This window comes from Pteropus alecto, unplaced genomic scaffold (genome assembly GCF_000325575.1).
Source record: "Pteropus alecto unplaced genomic scaffold, ASM32557v1 scaffold43, whole genome shotgun sequence".
Classification (NCBI taxonomy): Eukaryota; Metazoa; Chordata; class Mammalia; order Chiroptera; family Pteropodidae; genus Pteropus; species Pteropus alecto.
In genome coordinates, this window is record NW_006435764.1 from 5,632,802 (window position 1) to 5,647,831 (window position 15,030).

The 15,030-nt window shown below is 44.4% G+C and overlaps 1 long non-coding RNA gene across 1 annotated transcript; it reads right to left on the reverse strand.

The window, feature by feature from the left end:
- Nucleotides 1-10,948: 10,948 nt before the first annotated feature.
- LOC107195618 lies at nucleotides 10,949-14,516 on the reverse strand. Its single transcript, XR_001516814.2, has 2 exons — nucleotides 13,910-14,516; nucleotides 10,949-13,699 (listed from the first exon to the last, which is right to left on the reverse strand). It is a non-coding gene; the product is annotated as an uncharacterized LOC107195618 (long non-coding RNA).
- Nucleotides 14,517-15,030: the final 514 nt, after the last annotated feature.

Sequence of the window (15,030 nt, forward strand, 5' to 3'; positions counted from 1 at the left end):
CAGTTCCAGGAACAAACGTCATAAATGTGCATAACTTGTATAAGAGGCCTAAGATTCCTGAGTCTAAATCTCCTGGTGAAATTCATCCTGTCCTAAATGAACAGGGAGGCCACGCGCTAAATGGGAAGTCTCAGTATCATAATATATTTATAGGTGTAATGCAATTCCAATGAAAATCCAAATACTTTTATTATAAAACTAAAATAATTAAACATAGGGTTGGCACAAGGAAAGACAGATGAAAAAGTTCAGACTAAAAAGTTCAGAAACAGACTAAAAAGTTCAGAAACAGAACTTATTAAGTATATTAAAGAATATATTCCATAATTAAGCGGTGGCATTTCAAATCAGTAGAGAAAGAAGAATTAATTATTCAGTAAATAGTGCTGGAAAAATTGCTTCACCGTTTTGAAAGCATTCGATATTTTTAGTTTTCATACTATACACAATAACTTCTAGAAGAATTAAATGTCTAAAATGAAACCGCAGGGAACCACAAGAAAATCCGGCATAACGCCGAAGTATGAAACCATAATAAGAAAATAGATTTGATTACAAAATTTAAAACCGCTGGCAAGATCCAACATGTAAATTTAAAAAGGCAAATTACAAACTTAAAAAACTTTTTGTAATATATACGGCTAAATGTTCTCAGCAAAAATAGTTCCCAGGAAGGGAAAGTAGAAGTGAAAATTTAAGTGACGCACAAAGCAGATGCGCAAGCCGCTAACAAACACAAAAAGTGAACATACAGCATCATAAAATCAAAAAGCACAAATTAAAACATTTTTGCCTTCCAGTCAGTGAAGGACAAGAACGCCAAGGCTGTGGGAACTGCTGTTGAAAGTTGAGTTTTGCCGCCTTTAGGAGGGCGTGTGGTAGCCTGAGTCAAAAGTCTGTGAGCCAGTGATGTCACTGCTAAGAAATTCTCTTAATAATCAGATTTGTGCACAAAAATGTCTTAGAAAACAGGGGAAAGCATCCTATCCAGTTTCAATAGTAAGTCAGAAAAAATCATAATCGGAAAACAGAACAGCGTTTGGTTGAAAACCGGGCCCATGTATGTTATTTCTGAAACAGACGCAGGCCATCTCTGACTTAAGTGTGGAACAGAGGAATAATGAAGTAAAGCTTGGTGGTCTTGCTTCCACGCAGGCCCCTTAGTTCAGCCTCTACTACAGCACACAGTGAGCCCAGTGGAGGAGGGGTGGGCTACCCCTCAGAAGCGACGCAGCCCCCTAACCAGAAGAGAGTCTGCGAGGAAGCAAATGGACTCACCTCAGCAGCCCCCGAAGAAACCACCGTATTCCAGAAAGGAACATGTGTTCATGATGGTGGCCTTGAGACACTGGAGAGACAGCAAATTCTGGTCTGTATAATATCTTTGATAAGGCAGGAGAGCATGCAATACATTTTGTAAACAGTTTCAGCGGGTTGGGGACAGGAGAAGAAGGTGGCTCAGGGGTTGAGCATTGGGGCTCAGGTGCTGGGCAGAACAGGATTCTGTTTAGACATCCTGGTACACACAACTTCCCGGTGACAGAAGTTGGCCCCACAGGGGCAGAGGTCAGAATGCAAACCCTGCTGTGTGTCAATTATATGTCAGTAAACCTGGGGCGGGGAATGCAAACCCTCCCAGCTGCACTCTCCTGGAACGTGACCTCCGAGACGAGGCCCAAGTCATCCCCCAGCTGGGTCTGCATGACCGTGTTGGAATTTTTACCAGGACAGTGCGTTTAGGAGCATTTCATCTGCAAAGTCCACTGAACGGGACATTGCCAGCTCAACAGCAACAAGTAACTGTTGGCACAGCAAAAAAAACCCTAAAAGCACTCTGTGGCGGGGCGGTCACTAGGACAGGTGCAGGGGCTGCCAGGTAGGTTTAGGGTGCCCGGACACCGGAACAGACAGGCCAAGACTAGGACACTGGCCACAGCTTCCCACAAAATACAAAGGCGAATCCATAGAAAGGCACCTGATTCTTGCACAGGAAGACGACAGCATGAAACATCATAAGGAAGTAATGTAAACGTGCAGGAAGTCAGGACAATTGTGAAAAAGTAAAATAATGAGGTCGAGCTATATTGAAGTACAGAACTACAATGTTTAAAACTGGAACCGCGCATAATCAACAGATCAATGGTAAGAAGTAGTAACCAGTAAACGGTGTAAATGGTCAGTGGTGACTATCCCTAAGTCACTCATTACACCAAAATTGAGTCCAGATAGAGCCACGATTAGAATAAAAATAAAACCTTAAAAGAACCAAGACGAAATATGGGGTTTAACAAAAAATCATCTTGAGCTGGATTTGCCTTTCTAAACCACTCCATAAAAGAAAACATTGATAAATGAGAATTTATATAGTTAAGACATGGAACAGGAAAGTTTTAGCATGAAATTTAAAGAGCAATGACACACAGAAAAGTAAGTATTTGTGACACAAATGATACGATTAATTTCTTTTATAAAGAGCTCTTAAAAATCAGCGCATGCACAACCCAATACAAATACAAATCAAAACTACAATGAAATGGTATTTTCACTTCTCACATTGACAAAACACCAAACTCAAGAACACAGTGCTTGTAAGGTGTAGGTAATGTCAACTGGGACATTCCTTAACGTTCGTGTACATTGGCGGTGTCCACCATATTTAGAAAGACACATGGACTGTGAATTCCCTCCAACTTCCCCCGACATAGATACAGTTGCCCATATAAAATACACACAGACAGATACTCAGTAGAGCCTCATATACAGTAAAAATGGCTGAAAACAACCTAAAAGAGATTGCTCCCCAAAAGAGGAATGGATAATTCAAACATGGACAAAGACACAAATGGTGAAAAGTCCAAGGTCGACCACAAACAAATACAGGTATGCAGCGAGCACCCAGATGTACTGTTAACTGAATGATCTCAAGTGCAAAACAGGGTATATGGTACACCAGGATCACTATAGCTAAATATGTGCACAGAATTCTTTAGAAAAAAAAACTCTAGTAACTGGCCCCAACACTTGCCACTGTGAGAAGGGAGGCGGGGGTAGAGAAAGATGCCACTATACCTCCTACAGGGTTTGAATTTAACATGTACAGATTACTTTGAACGTTTTCTACACTTTTAAGTTAAATAAATTAGAAGAAAATCCACAGAGCCTTTGCTCTTGGTGTCAGCACAGGGCAGGGGTAGGGCCTTGCTTTCACGCACAGATGGTGGGTCACACAGTTGTCACATCGACAGAAGAGTTGGGAGACAGTGCACTGACCGCCCCCCAGGCTGAGAGGGAGGAGAAGGCTCCTGGGGCAGATCCTGGGCCCTGCAGTTCATGACATTGACCTCTCTGGGACGCCGAGTAAGAGACAGAACAGGGTTCACAGCTGTGCTCCTGGCACTTGGTGGCCTTAGAGAGAAGGAGCGTGTACTTAAACCAGAAAGCAGTCAAGGTTGTGTGAGCAGAAGGCAGGAGGGGAAGCCGACTGTACCCCGACCCGAAGGCACCCCACTCGGCTAGAAATGCCTCGACAGATGCCGGGTGTGATTTCAGCAGACTAAACACAAGATATAATTAAATACCACTTTTTGTGCAAATGTCACAACTGCTTTCCTAGAATAGTTTTTCAACCTGATTAGAATAAAGACCAAGAAGCAGACTCTGAGGCTTGTTTTGTGCTAATAAAGTCAGGCACCAGCTTATGCTACATTCTAGTATGAACAAGCAGTTCCAGCAACTGGACAGCCTTAGCCGGACTCCACGGCAAGTTAGGGGAAGGCCGGCGTCATTCCGCTTTGGCAGCAGGCCACCTCACAAGACGGAGAGCCCCCGACCCGACAGCACGAGCAGGGAGAGCCTACCAGCCGCGCCAGGGCAGTGCGAATGCCCGCAGCTTCTCCTCCTCCAGGCACTGCTGTCACAGGCCACTCACTGCTCTGAGAAGTGAGTTGTGAGAACATCACAGAGTGCACCTACACACACCTGGCTGCTATCGCCCACCGCACACCTAAGCTATACGAAGGGACTACTTGCTCCTGGGCTACTAACCTGTACAACATGCAGTATGTGGTACAGAGCAACTGTAACAGTATAGTATTTGTCTGTCTAAACATGGAAAACGTACAGGATAATATGGTATAAAAGAAAAAATTGGTACGCCTGTCTAGGGCACTTACCACGAACGGAGCTTGCAGGACTGGAAGTCGCTCTGGGCGAGTCGGTGAGAGAGAGTGGATGTGAACGCCTAGGGCCTTACCGTGCACTGCTGTAGACTTTGCAAACACTGTACACCTAGGCCACGCTAAATTTACAAAATAGATTAAATCAAGCACAATAGAAAATATGCAAACAAGAAACATGGTAAACACAGGATGTGTGAGGCTACTGCCTCTGATATAATATGGCATGCTGTTTTACAGCAAACTTTTTTTATAAGTAGGAAGAGTACACTCCAAAATAATAATAAGTATAGCGCCGCATACCAATATAAGCAAAATTCAATATCACGGAGCCAGTAAAACAATCGAGTAGCTGCAGGACAGTACATATTATATTGTATGATTCCATTTTAGAGCAGACGACTAGAAGAACTTCCATCTTCCACATTGTATTTTTCTGTAGTGTCTGAATTTTAAACAAGACCAGTAATTTATAAAGGGACTAAAACAAATCCTGCCACATAGTTTCCACACCTCCATCCACACAACAGTATATAACAGTAAGCTCAGCCACAGCCTTACCGAAATCTACAAAATTTCGATCCCTTCAGGAGAGTCACAGTGATGCAGAGATAAGCAGAGAACAAAGCCATCGTGTGAAGTGGATGCGGAGTTTAGGTTGGGTGTTCTCAGTAGCCTCATGGTAATTTAAAACATGGGTAATTTAAAACATTGTACTTCAAGAAAATTTTGTGTCCTGGACCCTGTGACCCCATCAGCATTAAGCCCACAAATGTTAAACCCACAGATGCCAAAAATCCTCTGCACCAGTTAAAGTCTCACTGGGTCACCGTGAATATATGACAGATCAAAGAAGGCCAATGGTGGAAACAGAAAAGTTTGCGATACCAGGTGTCAAGAGGATACGGACAGGTGCTCTCACACTCAAGTATGTGAACTCGTACACCCACTCTGGAGGACAACAGGGCAGAACGTGGTAAACCTTCTGACCCGCATCCTATGACCCCGCGATCCCACTCTGGGTAACTGCCCTGAGACAGACTTATGCATATGCACGAGGGGGTATGGATGATGACCACATGGCATCGTTTGAAGTATCACAAAGACTGAAAATAGTGTAAATGTCCAATATGAAAACAGCTACATAACTCAGAGCACATTCATGTTAAGAAATACTACACAGCAGATCATGTGAGCCTACCTACTGTGAAATAGCAAGTCAATAATGATACACTGTATACAATTGTATTTTCCCCACTTATATAGAAAAGAAAACAACATGTCTCTTTCAGATGTGGATATAAATAAATAGAAAAAGGTCTGGCAGGAAACACAGCAAACGGGTAACACTGGTTATCACTGGGAGGGGCTGGGTAGTGCCAACCCTGTCGGTCGAGTTTGAATTCTGCATATGACCGCATTTAACAGAATAAGAGCAGCAGTGGAAACATCAATGAATTAACTGTGGTATAGTCACATGATGGACTCTATCCAGTAAGCGAACCAAATGAACTAACTACACAGCAGGATCTTACATTAAATGAGAAAAAGTCCAGAAGACTATGTACAATTTTATAAAGTTAAAAACAACTAAAATGAAAATATGTGCACTCCAGTGTTCAGGATGATGATTACCTAGAGGTGGGGGGGATGGTGGATGACCACATAGGTAGACGAATTTACCGTCTAACATCCTCGTTTTTATATTGAATAGAAGATTTGAAAATGCTTACCACATTATTACGAACATCTAGAAAGCAAATCAGAGAGAGCCATGTTCTATCATGAACCAAAGATTAACCAGTTCTGTGTACTCAAGTGCCAACAAGAATATTCTCACCTTGAGAGTATCGTAGCTTCAACTTATTAGACTTTGAAACATAATGAACAGTGAGAGTCATTAAAATTCATTGTATTTGACTAAAAATAATAAAAACTAGAGACTAAAAATTCCAGAAATAGATTCAGGCAGATAATCATAAGAAGCTAACATTGATAGGACCAAAAGAGCAAAGAATATTTACTCAATAAAACTTTGATATTTCAACTTTATCAATATAAATAATTTAGATCCACTTCTAGGTCAGATTCATAACTCCTTAAATAGAGAGAGTAACTATGGGAACACGTATATTTTTAGCTACTAAAGGAAAAGGAATCAGAGGAAAACCCAACAGACTCATTATTATTATCAGACTTACTAGACTAATATTTTTAAAACACTTGTATAATAGTTTTGCTCCAACAATAAAAGGAAAAAACAAAAATAAGGTTGACAATCACACTGGCAAATGCTTACCTTCCCAACTATATAAAGAATTCATGATCATTATAAAAACCAATATGGAAATTTTACAAGGTAAGTGGAAAGAGGAAAAATGCAGACTGTAAATCAAGTGGTAAAATAGACTAGCAAGTAATTACAGAAATACAAATTATGATTACTAAAGTACTTTTAAAAGTAGCAATGAATACTCATAACACTAGATTTGGCAATGATTTCTTGGACATGAAACCAAAAGCACAGGTAACAAGAGTAAAAACAGATAAATTGGATTATGTGAAGATGAAAAATTTCTGGACATCAAAGAACACAAACAACAGACTAGAAAAGGAACCTACAGAATGTAAATACTTGTAAATCATGTATCTGATAAGGGACTATATAAATAAGTCCTACAAATCAAAAGAAAACACAAATAATTCAATTTTAAAAATGGTCAAAGAACTTGAAAAGACATTTCTCCAAAGAGGATAGACGAACGGCCAATAAACATATGAAAAGATGCTCAACATCACTTATTATGAAAAGATACTCAACATCACTTATTATGAAAATGCAAATCAAAACCACAATGAAATATCACCTGACACCCATTAGGATGGTTGCTATTTAAAAAATAACAGAAAATAACCAAGTATTGATGAGGCTGTGGAGAACCGGAACCCTCGCACTGCTGTGAGTGTGAAATGGCGCAGCTGCTACGGAAAACAGGAAGGGTCCTCAAAAAAATTAAAAATAGAAATGTCATATGATCCAGCAATTCCACTTCTGGGTTTATGTCCAAAAGAACTGAAATCCAAAATACAAAAAGGTATCTGTACACCCACGTTCACAGCAGCATTAATTCACAATAATCGGAAGGTAAAAGCAACCCGTGTCCAATGATGAATGAATACATAAACAAAGCATATACACGAGATAACATTATTCAGCTCTCTCACAAAGGACGTTTTTGACACATGCTGCACAACATAGATACTTAGACATTATGCTAAGAAAAATAAGCCAGTCACGAAAGGACAAATACTGTATGATTCCACTTAATGTGAGGTCCCTAGAGTAGTCAAACTCATGACACAGGAAAGCAGAATAGTGGGTGCCAGAGGCTGGGGGGCAAAGGGAAGGGGGAGTTTAATGGATACAGAGTTTCACTTTTACAAGATGAAAAAGTTCATAGTCACAACAATGTGAAAATACTTAACGCTACTGAATTGTACACTTAACATGGTTAATATGATAAATTTTATGTTATCTTTCACAAATTTTTTTAGAAACTGGCAATAGAAAAACCCTGAAGTTAGCAGCTATGTAGGAAAACAGATATATTCACAAGGGGAAGTGTGACCTTTCTACAGAGTATCTGAGAGTCTGTGACACGAGTTATAAAATCATTCATGCTCATGACCAGGCCATGCCACTCTGGGGACTGTATATGTCTGCCAAATGTGTAGAGATGCTCAGAGCAGCACAATCTAAAATAATCAAAACACTGTTTACAACTTAACAGACTGACCAAACATTGTATAAGCAAAGCACAGTGGTATAAAATACTGCAATTGTCCATTCACGATATTTTTGAGGTCACAGACCCCTTTGGCGAGATTACGCTTTCCACAGAAAAATATATAGACAGTTTCAGAGCTCCAGAAACCCATTCATGGAATTCTTGTGTGAGAATTAACCACCCTGAGAAAAAGCCAATCCCAGTGAGTCTATGGCCAAATGTGCATGGAAACAAAATTAAATGTAAAAGCAGAATAGACCAGAATACTGACACTTAACTACCACTACAGAAAGGCCCAGAGCAAGGCGGGCAGGTGGTACCGGATGCGTAGAGGGAACCAGAAGGTGGCTAGATCTGAGGCGGAGCATGAAAGGAGAGGAGTCACTGCAGGTGCCCAGTGACAACTAGCTGTGCCACTTGCGCACATTTGTCACCCCCATTTCACAGATGAGGAAAGCAGGTTCAGTGAGGTAACTCGTTCCGAGGCAGAAAGCCGCCAAGTGGCCAAGTTAGGAGAACCGACTGGGAAACATCATATATATACATCATCTAAATGAGATCACTTAAATTGATACAGCCACAATGGAACACTGCCCCTATATTAAGAGGTGCTGAACAGAATTTACAGTGTAACCCCATTTTTGCATAAAAACAAATACATCCTATGCCTAGCAAAACCTCTAGAAGCAAACATGTCAATAACAATTTCGCAAAAGATTACTGAGGATTTTTTTTCAATTTTCTTATTTGTAAACCTTTACAATAAACTGTTTGTGCACAATTAAGTTATTTAAAGGAAAAGAGGGAGCACGGTGTTGAGCTGAGGGGCCTGCAGGGTAGAGGCTCCCAGCAGGCAGCAGGCAGTTCCCACCCAGCAGGCCCTAAAGTGCTGTAGGGGGGGGCCTCACTCAGGAAGGTCAAGGTCAACTCCCACAATGCACAGCTTCACATCTTTCTCATTTTGGGTTACTTTGCTACTTTCCTCTTGCCATTTCCAGATTGCATCAGTATATTTTTGTGTTGAATATGAACATTTAAAACAAACCGACAAACATCTGTAAGCCTGTTTGGGCATTTCATTTGTCAGCATCGCACAATAAGCCCTGCTTGAGGCCAGAGGTTCTGGTTTCCTCCAGTATCAAGTACAGAGAAGTCAGCCCCCACATAGGGCCTAAGAGTCCCTTAATAACCATGGTCAGTAGACAGACCCGGGTGCCGACAGAGTGGAGTGGGGGACAGTTAGGGTCCAATCTCCCCTCTGTGAGACACGCCATTTCTGCAGTTCTCGGCATGTATGGCCTGGACACACACAGGAGCCTCAACCATGCTTTCAGGCAGTTTTCTTTTAAAAGAACTTCTAGAAATCCAACATTTGCTATTCTTATACCTCATTACTTCTAATTTGTACCAGATCACCATTTTCTAGTTAATTGCCATCATCTACACCTCTGGGAGTTCCAAGGCAAGGCTGAAATCAGGTTTGTGCACGAGGATGCAATAATCGCCAACATGGTCATCAACCCCCGCGACCCAACCATCCCACCCGACCAGAGGATAACTGAGGGGGTTAACAGAAAGCTCCAAAGTCAAGACCACCGGCATGGGTTAGAGGCTGGGAGGCGTGAGCGCAGCCTCCAGCTGCCTGCTCTCTGCTCCTGGGTGTTAACGAGCCCCACTTTGTAACCTCTCAACACCCAACATCTATACACCTGCCGAGAAATTGTCAACCCGCCAGCTGCCAACAGTTGAGTTTCACAGGTGTATTTATAAGTTACCCATGAGGTTGTAAGAGTTTTGTAATTGTATAAGAAGCAAAAGGAGAAATGTGCCGAAGAGGGCAAGGCAGGTGGAGAGGCTGGGACAGAGAGAGGGGGTGGGGGGTGGTAAGCAAGGACAGGACCTCTGAACCTGCCCCCAGAGGGGCCCACTCGTTAGAGCCTGAGTCCTGGAGAGGCAGCTTGCTGGTGGGCACAGCAACTTTTAACTCCAATTTCTCTACCCACGTGAGGGTTTCACAAGGACGCAAGAGGCCGGCAAACAAAGCACACGGAGGAAAGCAGCCAGACCCTCAGGGGCTCTCTGGAAGGGAAGAATTCCCCCATCGTTTTGATTTGGTCACAGCACCTGCCTGTTCTGTTCTGGGTCTCACACCTCCCTTTCCCAAGCAAGGGTCCCTTTCCACACCCTTGGAAACAAGTCTTCAGAGCAGAGGCTGACACTGGTTTCTATTCTGAGCCCAAAATGTCTTGTGGGAGGCAAAACAGTACAGCCCAAGAATAAACACAGAATAACCAGTACAAGGAATTGGCTCCCAGGATAAAATGCTGCTGCCACGTCCCCACCCAGAACGCAGAATCGATTTAGAATCAGGATGCTTACTCTGGATTCCAGAAGCTTCTACTCACACCCTTTACACAGCCTTCGCCTGCCGTCGTACAGCACTTACACAAGTGAGCGCAAACTCTTGTCAACTGCCAAATAAACTTAAGCTAAAGCCAACCCGTTTTGTTGAGAATTGTGCTTAGACCCCAATCCCAAATACATTCCAGTCCCCCAAAGACCCAAATGTGGAAAACACATATTACACATCTGTTCTATTCTTAGAATGTTTCCCCTAAGCAAATGGAAAGAAAAATAGGTCCTCTTTTGACAATACCATTAGGAAACCCAGCCAAGTAAAGTTCCAGGATATTACACAGTACTCCCCACTCCCACCTTGATAGTGACCTTCATTGGCTGCGTGGCTGGCATCACATTTCTTGAAATCATCCCATTACACATTCCTAAGGGAGCAGAGCCCCCTCCCTGCCCACCATGACACCAGTTCTGTTTGGAGTTACTGCACTCGGTACCGAGTTAGTGACCTCAATTATTTGGAACTGCAGAAAAGCAAATTCAGGCCTAAATCTTTAATATGAAGATATATCCAACTTAATTATGGCTTACAGAAGATAAAGGTCAAAAAATATAGCAACAATACAATGATTCTAGTGAGTTTAGAGCTCAAACCTTTATTTGTGCTGTAATGGGAAGGAAAAAGGATTAGTAATCACGTACATGAGGCAACAGGGCTCGTTCTTACAAAACAGCATCATACAAGTACTTCAACCACCTGCTTTTACAGTTTCGATTTTGCAACAGCATACCCCACGTATTTCCCCATCCATGCGAGACTGATACTCTAAATGCCAATGACAGTCACTGATTAACAGATCAGGCCAAAGTATTTTTAAACATTAAAAAAAACCCCCCAAAACCCGCAAGACTGAAGAAACCCAAAAGCAAAAAGGATCAGGGATTTAAAATTTTTTAAGTGAAATTTAAGAGGAAGACATAACAAAAAGCCACCGATATTTATCAATTCAACAGAGGCATCTCAGAAACAAGCGATATCTTATAAAAGGTTATCGGATCTTCCCCTGAATTTTTACAAGACCACATATAGTAAAGGCCTCCCATTTTGCTTACTCCTCAAACTGAATTTGGCTGATAGTTTCTAGTACTGATCATTTAAACAGCAAATATTCAAACTAAAGATGGTAAAACTCTAACCTTAGCAAGGGTAGGTACATGAATGTTTGCTACCAAATAGTACAGTAAATTTTAGTGACCACGAAAGGTTATTCGGCTCTCCTTACAATGACTATGAAAATAAGCAAAAACTTGTTATTAACTGACAACAAAGAAAGGACAAACGATGTTTGCAAGGCACAAGGTAACATACAAAATTCCTTTAGAAATCATCGCATTTTTAAATATAGTTGACAGCTGACCATAGTGTAAAAAAGGAACCTTTACACAGCTATGTACAACTAGAAAAGGTTTTTTTTTCTCTCTTTCCATCCCCGGGCTCAGAATTTTCGATCACAGATATCTCAGTGAACCAAAAGATGAAGCGAGGAACCCAGAAGAGTATACACCCAATCTCGAGCGCACACCAAAATCGCAAACCTAAATGCTTTAAAAGCCCACAGTTGAGCATTTAGTGTCTTCCAAGACTGACCGCTCCTGAACACTGCCCACCTTCAGCATCAGATGAGCCCTCAAGCCTGCAAGGCACTGAAGGACATCAATCCTCTGCGGACCCAAAGTTTTGCCACCCATCTTTCAAGTGACTGATACTCAGGTTTTCAACTACACCTTGTAGCAAAGCAAAACAATTTTGCTTTCCTCCCTGCACTTACAGTTCTAAGTGCTTTTGTGCCTCCAAGCAACAATTTAACTAGCATTAACAATTTACTCATACTAACTAGTTTTCTTAGCCCATGAGCTCTACTGAATTCCCCACAGCTGCTCACTGGTCTTTTTTCCAGAGTTCCCTTCAACCCACATTCCCTACCACGCCCACCCTCTGTAATACACCAATCACCCCCACCCCTCCCAGTCCCAAGCTGTGCCCTCCCTTTTTTCAGAAAATTCTCTTCAACCCACATTCCCTACCACCCGCATCCTCTTCAATATGCCTAACCACCCCCTCCTTTTCTTCACCCCCCCCACCACCTCCAAGTACTGACCTGTGCCCTCCCCATCCTACAACCCTCACCTCAGGATCTTCCCATTTGTATACCAAGATTACTGTGAAATCTAATCAAGTAAAATTCAAGTTAAACAGAGCAAGCTGAATCAAAGATCGCTATCAGTACCCCGACCATTCCCTTCTCTTAAACTGTAATGCAGTCAAAATGCCCAAACCAGACCTGCCATTTCTAGTAATTTGGGCATGAGCAACTTGTACCCTCCCAAGACCACAAACGATGATCCCTCCCCCCAATTTACTTCATCCAAGTATTTGCCTAAGGCATTTCCAACTTGACCATTTCCCCACAGTTCCATCACACTAAGAACTCCTCCGACCAATGCACAGGCAGGCGAGGGGGTGAGAGGGTCCATCTGCAAGGCATCGCTCTCCGTTGTGGCATCAACATTATAATGTTCTACAGCTTAAGAATCTTCTGGAAGCAAGGTTCGTAGCACAGAACTAGTAGGACAGGAGGCTCAATTAAGAAGATGCAGCATCTCAGCATCTGCAAATCTCCACCCAGAAAGGAGGGGCGCCTGCTGGCATTCACGTGCCCAGAGGTTGCTGCTCCCGGATCAAAATTCAAGCACACACATTTGCTGGTGGCCCCGGATGCATCTGCTTTGGATTTAAAACTGGCCCCTCAGAAGCTCATCTGAAAACCTTAAATGATGGCCTCCTGAATACAGGGCTTCCTGAGCAAGGCCTGGAAACAGACACTGGAGAACTTCCTCCTAAGACTCTGGAAATTCAATCTGCAGGCATCAAATTAGGCGGGCTCTCCTCCAGGGTCTCCCCTCCTGCACTGCTAGGACTCATTGGCCAGGGGCTCCATTTCTCCTGGTGCCATCTGATCGCCATGATGAACACTACAGTAACAAACCAGGGTCCATGAAGCACTTTCATAACTTTCAGCTGCTGCCATCGCTGCGGGCCCACCCAAGGGTGCACATTCAGTCCCCACCCTCTCCACCAGCAAGCCACACGACCCGCCCCACCCAGTCTCGACAGGGAGAGCCTTTCCTCCTCCAAGATTACCAACAATACCGACTCCAATAGGAACTGGAGCAATTTTTACGGGCTTACCAGATTACCAGAAGCAATATTTTAAGAGAACGGACAACCTCGAGAGAGTTAAAGGGAGGAGGGGTAGAGTGCGCTCACAGGAGAGGTTAGCACCGAACCTAGAGGAAAAGTCCAAAGGGGAGCACTGCCACCTGGAAAATAAAGCGTGGGTCAATTTTGTCCAGACACACAAATATCCAGCCTCAGCAGCTCCTGCCTACCGCATGAAATAGGCACCACACCAGCAAGCGCTCAGGATGGCACCTTACCTCCTGAACCATCCTTAGACCACCCTCACCACCGACCAGGGATCTGGCCTCACCCAGACCTGGGTGCCAACAGGCTGGGCCAAAATTACATACCACCCTGGGCCAGAGCCGTCAGCCCCGCGAAGCTAAGTTGAGTTTCCACAAGACCAGGCCTCATCCCCAGGAGGGTTCACAACCCTTTGTCTGGAAAAAAAGGGGACTGCTGGTATTGACAAGTTCAAGTCTACCCTCCCGGCCCACCTGCGGCCCTGCACCCCGCTGCCTGTCTTCCTGATCATTTTTCAGGGCACCAACTGCCCAATTCCACCCGGTCTCCTACAGGGGTGGCAAGACCCTCAGCCTCCTCCATCTTCTCCTGTCTCAGCCCTGCCTCCTTCCACACAAACTAGGGTCCTGGAGGCACACTCAGCCCAGAGGCCATGTTCTCCTTCGACAGGCAGCAGTGACAGCCTGGCCTGGAGCGTCGCTGTCCTCCCCTAGGTTACTGAGGGGCCCTTCCAACGCAGCTCTCCCTAACATAGCTCCCCTGAAACCTAGTCTCCTCTTTATCTTCAGCCTTCCTTCTCCTTGTACCCCCACCTCCCCAGCCTCATCTTCTAATTCTGCCATCACCCCCTGAGGCCCTAAACTGGCCACTTCCTCCCACGCATCTGGACCCAAGAGAGAGACCCTTCCTGTAACTAACTCCTAGTAGACGGGTCACAACTTTTGCTTTTATAGCCCTTGGCCGCATCACCCAGGGCATTGCTCAACGGGACGATTCCTCCACTGCCACCGGAAAAGAAGTCCGTCCCCGACCCTGCCCAAGGAGACGCTTTGGGGCGGTGCTCGGTCTCCCCGGGCGCCCGTCGCCCGCCCCCACCCCCACCCCGCCCGCTCAGCAGGGCTTCATGAGACTGCCAGACCTCAAGGTCACGTTAAGGAGGCGGATTCTAGGGGCATAAGTCTCCCTTTAGCCTGGTTGCGGGGCGCACTGTCCCCCGAGAGAAGGGCCGAGCTGGGAAGGCGGGCTGGGGCCGCTCTCCTCGTGGGGGCGATTGGGGGCTGCCGAGGTCGCCTCAGGTCACCCCGCCCCAAAGAAGGCCGAAAGAAGGGCCGGCAGAGCGTCTGGAAAATTCCAGGCGGCGGCGGCGGACGGATCTCTGCAGAGGGCGCATCACTCCCGGAGGCGGCGGCGCGTGACTCCTCGGGCGGCGGCTCGGCCGCGTGAGCGC